At 46.5% G+C, this 8,442-nt stretch overlaps 1 pseudogene; it reads left to right on the top strand.

Moving 5' to 3' along the window:
• The first annotated feature begins 4,403 nt into the window (after positions 1–4,403).
• Positions 4,404–7,111, top strand: LOC114472882 (zinc finger protein OZF-like; annotated as a pseudogene).
• Positions 7,112–8,442: the final 1,331 nt, after the last annotated feature.

Raw genomic sequence — 8,442 nt, 5'->3', positions numbered from 1 at the left:
GCAACCGTGGATATCTCCTCCATCATCGCCAGGTCATGGGACAGGGCGACCGTGGCTCAGGTGGTAGTGGGTCGTCTTCTGACGTTGGGGGTTCGATCCCAGTACCTGACTATGTGTCGAAGTGTCCTTGGGCAAGACACTGAACCCTAAGTTGCTCCCAGTGGTCGACTAGCGCCTTGCATGGCTGTCCTGTCCCACTGGTGTGTGAATGTGAGAGTGAATGGGTGAATGAGCTGATATGTAAAGCGCTTTGAGACTGCTTCAGTGTGGTGATAAAGTGCTATATAAAATCAAGTCCATTTACCATTTACCATTTACAGGGAAAAATCCTCACAGAGTTCGGCCTGATAGGCAGTGAGGAGAGAGAGGACATTCAGCACCCTGACTGAGAGAGCAGCGGCAGCATATGTCCTACCGGACTGGACCGACTGAAGACGGTCCGCTCTGGGCGGTAACACAGCGGGCTGTCGAGGGAGCAGGTGAGGCGCAACGAGGGGCTCAACCGGCGGCATGCGAAGAAGGCCAAGGCTCTCCATCGCCTCACAGTCGAGGGACGAGGCACCTGACACAGCGCTTTTTTCTAGGGGCGCGCCACCTCAACGAGCAGCTCAGGAAAAACAGCGAGGACTTGTCTCGGAGCAGTGTGCGAAGAGGGAAGCTTCTTCCTCTTGTAGCGGGACATGGTGGTTTTGGTCACTACGGTGGGCCGCTTACACACGTCCACCGTGTCCAAGCTGGGAGGATAGGAGATGGTCGCAGAGCCCTTCATCTCCTCCTGACAGGTGGCAGGAAGCTCGCTTCGAGACGAGGTGATGAAAGGTTCGTCGTCCTCGTCTACACCCGAGCTGAGAGGGTCAGAGGAGTCATCATCAAGCTCTCCACTGTCAATTACAAGGACATCCTCGTGAGGCGGGGAGAGGGTCGCCAGGTCAAGCTGGGAACCCTAGCTGGAACCCTGAGCAGCCGCAGTGTCCATCAGTGCAGCCTCCACCACACCGCTCTCTCCAGGCACGTCGGGAGGAGGGAATGGGTCCTGCTCGGACAAGCCATTTTGGCGTGCCAGCCTCCTGTGGAGGCCGCGAGCGGTGAACAAAGCGCAGTGCCGGCGCGAACCCAGAGATTTGACCGCCATACGGGCATGTTCCAGACCCAGGCAACTGGGGCAGACTTTGTGCCTGTCTCTGGCGGAGATTTTACCCCCACATGGACAGAGGCGAGACCCAGAGCATCCCGCTCCCTCGGTGAAAGGAGCCGTAGTCTTCATCACCTCGTGGTGCAGTCAGGAGAGCAGGTGGCTTAGCTAGCGCTACCATGAGGCAGCTAGCACAAGTGCTAGCAGGGACACAGGGCAATGTGTGCTGGACTGTCTAAGAAGTCGAAGACAGCGTTGTTCCCTTTAGAGACGGCAGCTTTTGCTGTAGTCTGATGCTCGGGTACTGCAGCACCAGGAGCTGGAGCCGGGCTCCACACTTTTGTGAGCCCAGAGGGAGGACCGACGTGCGCACAGACCCGTAGGCACCGAGGGCAGTGGGACCAAGACGACAGTGAGGTGTGCTGAGGTCGACGCCCCGGCAAGCAGCGGGGCTAACACCGGAGTGAAAGAGCCACTGGGGACGAACGTGTGCTGGAGCAACAGCGTAGGAAGGAGCCGTCAGCCCGGATTTATTTTATTGTTTAATTGTGACCATCACCAGCCCTCCCTAAGGAAGGGTAAGAAGTCTTTTATTATAGGGAGGATATAAAAAGGGAGAGCAGTGTTACATCTAAGTGGAGAGGGAGCAGGGAGGAGAGACTCAAGGTAGGAAATAGAAAGGGTGAGGAAGAATAGATTGTTTTACAGTGAGGGTGAGATGTGAAGTTGTAGAATATGTTATGCTTATTATGTTGTGTAATCAAGCCAGTATGGTGACAAGTGTGAAGCTTAGCTATAATGGTGGTGGCTGTGGACAAGGGGAATGAGTGAGTGGTAGTATCTATAGCAGGTATTTGGGATTAACGTGTCTAAAGTTAAGCCCAGTATGAGTTTTATCCCACATCCCAAGGCATGCCAGTGCATCGTATACCAGTATATGTGCAAAAACCGCTACCGCAAACCCAGGAACTGCCCCGGTCCCGCAGATGCAGCCAGGCCAGCAGAAAGAGTGGGGGCCAGGGAGCCCCACGGCCGAGCAACCCCCCAGACGCCCCCAAAATCCCAAGCCGAGAGGCAGCCACTGCCGCCCACACACACATCCGAGGAAGCCACAAGCAGCCGAGCACCCAGCACATCCCGCCACCAAGCCCAAGCACCAAGCCCACCCGTAGGGAAGGGGCACCCCCAAGCCGGCACCGCCCGGAGAGACCCCACAAAGAGAGCCCCCAGCAACACCCCTCCACGCCCCCCAGAGACCCACCGCCCCACCACGCCCGACCGCACCCTTCCGATCCCCACATGGCGGCCCAGCCATCAACAGAGGGGCCGGGCCCCCACCCGACAAGCCCAAATGTGTGAAGTTACCCACCACCCTGTTCTGGTGCCTCTCCATTCCCCAATGGAGAGGCGCTTCCCTATCCCCTGAGTGAATGTATGTGTTCAGTGAATGTATGAAGTGCTATTGAAAAACGGTGGATGGAGGGGAGCGGTGCTCCCCATCCAGCCTGTGTGTATATATGTGTATGTGGTGCAATAGCTCCGGAGAGTGGAAGTGGTGTTGTGTTGAGGTGTAATTAAAATTGAAGGGATTAGTAGGGCAGCCAGAGGTGGAAGTGCCGCCCCCATGCCACTACTTAGCGGCACAGGCGGCGGACCCCACCACCCCCAGCCCCACCATCCAGCCCCCCAAGGGTTGGGTATGAGTGTGGTGCAACAAGTGGGTGAGCCAGACCCGCTGGGAGTGAGTGATGTGAAATGCCCATGTAAGAGGCCTGTCTGGTAGGAGCCCGGCCCGTCCGCATGGCGGGCCACCGGAGAGGGTAGATGGCGCAGACGGGCATGCAGCACTGCAGGCCCCAGGGACGCGCCGAGCAGCACAACCGGAGACACCCCGCGGCACCCCCCAGAACCATGCCGGCCATACGGAGCACGGTGGGCAGACAGAAGTTACATCCTATAGTGAGACATCTCATGAAATATGAAATAGAAATAAATGCTTCAATAACAAAATTTCATTGGTAATAAATTCAAGGACATAGAAAAAAACATCCAGATGAGCAACAAACACATCACATTGTTAAAAAAAAAGTATTTAATTTATCATAATTTCACTTTTTAATATTTTAACCCTCTAGGGGGTTTCTGGTAGGACCAGTGAATGAGTGTGTGTGATTGGATGTAGGCCTTGCTGTCTGACACACACTCCGGAGCAGAAGGTGGCGGTAGTGCTCCATTAAGCTGGATGTCAACCGCAATAAAACAAGACGAAGAAGAAGAAGAAGAACCGCTGAATTAGAGCAGCAGAAGAAGAAAGAGCGGAGGGACAATAACAAATGTCTCTGTGAGTCTAATAGTGAATGTTATTAATATCCATCCTACAGACGGAGTCAGGTCACACTATAATAGCGCCTTAAAGCTCCAGTGGAAAGTAACAAAGCACAACACGGTGTCAGAAGACGGAGTTCCAGACACAGAGAGAGGCTGGAGCAGAATGCTAACCGAGCTAGCAGAGGAGCTAGCACCGCCGAGACGCTACAGGATAGAAAAGTAAAGAGAGTAGAAAAAGTGGAGGAAATGGAGCAGTTCAAAGCACCGTCACCACTGTCTCTCACCGCTAACCCTGCTGACAACTGGTGCAGCTGGGAACAAAGCTTTCGGCGGTATATAGCGGCCTCAGGGGAGAAAGATGAACAAGGAAAGATTGACATTTTACTCCACACCATCGGAGAGGATGCACTGGAAGTGTTCAACACACTGACGGTTAGAGGTGAGGGAGATGAGCTGACAATGGAGGATGTTCTTCAAGCCTTTAAAGATCACTGCAGTCCACAGAGAAATGTTGTCTTTGAACGAAATCAATATTGGTCCCATCAGAGGACAGCAGGGACATCAGTAAACACATTCACTCCGTTACGAACCATCAAGACTGAACATGGAGTGCAAGATGTTCCAGTGGATGGTGAAATGAAAATGATCCTTCCTGACAACAGTCTCCACCATAACACCAGTAGACTATTCTGTTCCCAATCTGTTCCAAATACAGATGAAACAGAAACATTTAAGATGGCTGCTTTCATGCCCAAAGTTCATCTGCACAGATTACAGCTCCAGCAGCCGTCAGTCACTGATTGTGTTTTCAGTGAGAGGAAGAATGTGGAGCAGCTGCTCCCAGAGCGTCTCCACATAAAGGAGGAACCAGAGATGTTCAGTGAAGGTCAGGAGGAAAAGCAGCTTTGTGTGCAGCAGGAGACAAACAGTGCTGCTTGTCCTGTTAAATGTGAAGATGAAGAGGAGAAGCCTCAGGCCTCCCAGCTACACTGGAGACAACTAACAGAAATGAACATGAAGGAGGAACCTTCAACCTACAGTTTAAATGAATTAATGACAAGACAAAATGTGGGAATTAACAGCAAAGGACCAGAAACAGCCCAGAACCCAGATCCAAGCAGTTTAGATCTACAAGGTCCTGATGGAACGGAAACAGACTCGTCTCAGACTGAACATAGTAGTGATGATGATGATGATGATGATGATGATGATGAAGACTGTTGGCAGAAACCTTTGTCAGAGACTGAAACTGAAGCTGACTGTGACTCCACCAGGAAAAATAGAAAGATGTCTGACTCAAGTAAAAATGCTGAAATGGTATGTAAAGCTTCTAAAACACAGATTAATTCATTTCAACAGATTTATTCAAAGAAGAAGGTTCAGGTAAAAATGAGATCTGAATGTGTGGGTGGTGAGAAAGCATCACTCAGTTCAGCTTCAACACTAAGAATCCACACAGGAGATAAACCATTTAAATGTGATGTTTGTAGTAAATGTTTTAATGGGAACTTTAACCTTAAGCGACACAGGAGAATCCACACAGGAGATAAACCATTTAAATGTGACGTTTGTAGTAAATGTTTTATTCGTAAGGCTGACTTGAATTTACACATGAGATTCCACACAGGAGAGAAACCATTTAAATGTGATGTTTGTAGTAAATGTTTTATTCAGAAGCATCACCTTCAGTCACACAGGAGATTCCACACAGGAGAGAAACCATTTAAATGTGATGTTTGTAGTAAATGTTTTAACGTGAAGGTCATCCTTAAGCGACACATGAGAATCCACACAGGAGAGAAACCATTTAAATGTGATGTTTGTAGTAAATGTTTTATTCAGAAGCATCACCTTCAGTCACACAAAAGAATCCACACAGGAGAGAAACCATTTAAATGTGATATTTGTAGTAAATGCTTTAATGGAAACGTTAACCTTAAGCGACACATGAGAATCCACACAGGAGAGAAACCATTTAAATGTGATGTTTGTAGTAAATGTTTTATTCAAAAGTCTGACCTTAAGAAACACATGAGAATCCACACTGGAGAGAAACCATTTAAATGTGATGTTTGTTGTAAATGTTTTACCGAGAAGGTCATCCTCAAGCGACACATGAGATCCCACACTGGAGAGAAACCATTTCAATGTGACGTTTGTAGTAAATGTTTTTTTCGGAAGTCTGACCTTAATTTACATATGAGAATCCACACAGGAGATAAACCATTTAAATGTGATGTTTGTAGAAAATGTTTTATTCGAAAATCTCACTTGCAGTCACACATGAGAATCCACACAGGAGAGAAACCATTTAAATGTAATGTTTGTAGTAAATGTTATAATCAAAAGGCCAATCTTAAGCGACACATGAGATTCCACACGAGAGAAACCATTTAAATGTGATTTTTGACATGGAAATGTTATAAGAAAAGACGTTTAAATGTTATTTGTATTCATGTGATCGGCTGTAATGTCTTAAATTGCCGATTCGATCAATGACGTCATTGTCGTGATGAAACTTTTTGTCGATGCTAATCTTGTTGCATTCTTTCATCATCTTGTTTATACCAAATAGTTGTTTGCTGTACATGACACGGCTTTATTTCACTTTCAGTTGTGCATAACGATGAAAACTTATGTGCAAACGGCAAAAATGTCTCGGTTGGAGCGGAGCGGCTGAGCGCGGGACTTTTTCCACAGTCTGAGGCTCTGAATGCGGGGACAGCGTCTGCTTTTAGTGTCTGGTTGTGTTTGTATGTGAGCGCGTGCATGTTTTGTTTATTCAGCCTGAGCATGTTAAAAGAGTGGAGCGATTTGCTCCTGTTTACTTTTGCTTTCATACCGGAGACTTTTGTCGGGTTTAGGGTGATGGTGGACATAGAAGCGCGTGTCTGTGTGAGCCCCGCCTCCGCTGTGCAACTCTGAATACGAACTATAGACAACAGCAGGTTTTGTGATGCCATTGTCAGGAAATATGTCTTTGCTCATAATGCTAATGCTGAGGTTTTCCTGTACGTAGTTCTAGTGTGGTTTGCCTCCACAGCTTCATCTCCAACTCTCTGTAGTTGCTTCACAGCAGTCATTGATTATGACATGGGACTCCAGTTTAATTCAGCAACTGCAACGTTTATTTTGCCAATCACTAAAAACGACACAGCTTTTAATCCATCTGCTCTGGTCTCACACTCCCTCACTCCGCACACTGGTCGAGCGACCAGCACATTATTTCGCAGTTAAAGAGCCACACCCACACACACTCTGACAACAAATGTGATGTTCAGGTCCTGTTGGAAATAATAAAACTCTTCCACTCCCTCACAGTCACAAGGCTGCGTTTTGGTCCCGAAAAATGGTACAGTTTGATTTTCTGTGAATCTGTATGAGGTCGTACCGAAGGAATTTGGTCGGTAACTAAAAAAACAACCTGAATTTATATGATCGGTTTTTAAAACTCACTGTTCAGTGATTGGCTCAAAGATCATGACCTTGTAAAGCTTAGTTGTGTGTGTAGGAAATATTTTCTTACTACATATTCATTGTTTTGTTTTTTTTAGCTTTGTTTAAGTAAAGTTGAAGTTTGAAGTGAAGTTAGTTTTGTAAGTTAGTCTTTTCAGTAAGTTAACATAACAGATATTGGTAGAAGTTTTAGAGTTGGGCAGTTTTGTTTTTACAGTTGATTTATTTTGTGTAATTGTTTACCTTTTATAAGTATGATTGTAAACATTTTGTGTTACTTGTTTTACCTTTAAATATTAAAGCCTCGACTGTGTTACATTAAATAAGTTTGCTCTTTTTTAAATAATTTACACTTCTGCAGTTCATGAGTTTGTTTTTCCAGATTGCACAAAAGCAGATATTTCTTGAATCTGCATTTAATTTTTCATAGTGAATATTGGTTAGTGAACTAATTATAAACTAGTAGACATCTTGGGATCTATTTGAAAACAGCGAGCAAACTCAACATGGGTCCAGTGGTTTACTGCTCACACTTTATGACTTATAATTATTATTAGTGTTTGACCTCACCAATCTGTGGGAAAATGTCTTCCTCAGAAAAGCACGTCAAATGTATTTGTAGAATGCATTTCATACAGAAGGCAACTCAATGTGCTTTACATGTTCAAAAAGTGCAACAGACAACAGCTTAAAATCAATACGAACAATAAAGTCGGCGACAAAACATTTAAAATCATCAACAACAACATTACCAAAAATCTCCCTCTCAATCATACGCAGCAGATAAAAAGTGCCTTTAACTTTAACCAGTAAGAATGAATAAGATCTAACACAGAGATGACCAGCTTTTATCACAGCGCTGCCACAAAACTTGTATCTCATCTGAGGGTCACATGATCAACATTCATGTCAGCATTAGAATAATGACCAATCTGAGCATTAACACAAGAAACAGCAGTGTGTGTGCTTTTTTGTGTGTTTCGGAGTACTTTTGTGTATTTTCATGTAATTTCGTAGGCATTTTGTGTGTCTTTTTTGTTAGTCATATTGTGTGTTTTTATTGTAATTGTATGTTTTTATGGAGCCCGTTTGTTTTTGTGTATTTGTTGTCATTTTGTGTATTTTTATTTATTTTTTTTAATCATTTTGTCTTTGTTTTTGAGTTTTTCTGTGTGTTTTTATTGTCCACAGCTTCTGGCTGTTGGGACATGGAACGTCACCTCACTGGGGGGGAAGGAGCCTGAGCTTGTGCGGGAGGTTGAGAGGTACCGGCTAGATATAGTTGGGCTCTGGATCCCAACTCCTGGAGAGAGGCTGGACGCTCCACTTCTCTGGCGTTGCCCGCTGGGAAGAGGCGGCGGGCTGGGGTGGGCTTCCTTATTGCCCCTCAGCTCAGCCGACACATGTTGGAGTTTACCCCAGTGAACGAGAGGGTCGCAAACCTACGCCTTCGGGTTGGGGACAGGTCTCTCACCGTTGTTTCGGCCTACGGGCCCAACATCGGCGCAGAGTACCCGGCCTTCTTG

The sequence above is a fragment of the Gouania willdenowi genome, chromosome 12 (assembly GCF_900634775.1).
Source record: "Gouania willdenowi chromosome 12, fGouWil2.1, whole genome shotgun sequence".
In the NCBI taxonomy this organism is placed as follows: Eukaryota; Metazoa; Chordata; class Actinopteri; order Blenniiformes; family Gobiesocidae; genus Gouania; species Gouania willdenowi.
The sequence above is the reverse complement of the archived record's forward strand: the minus strand, read 5'-3'. Positions and strand labels throughout refer to the sequence as shown.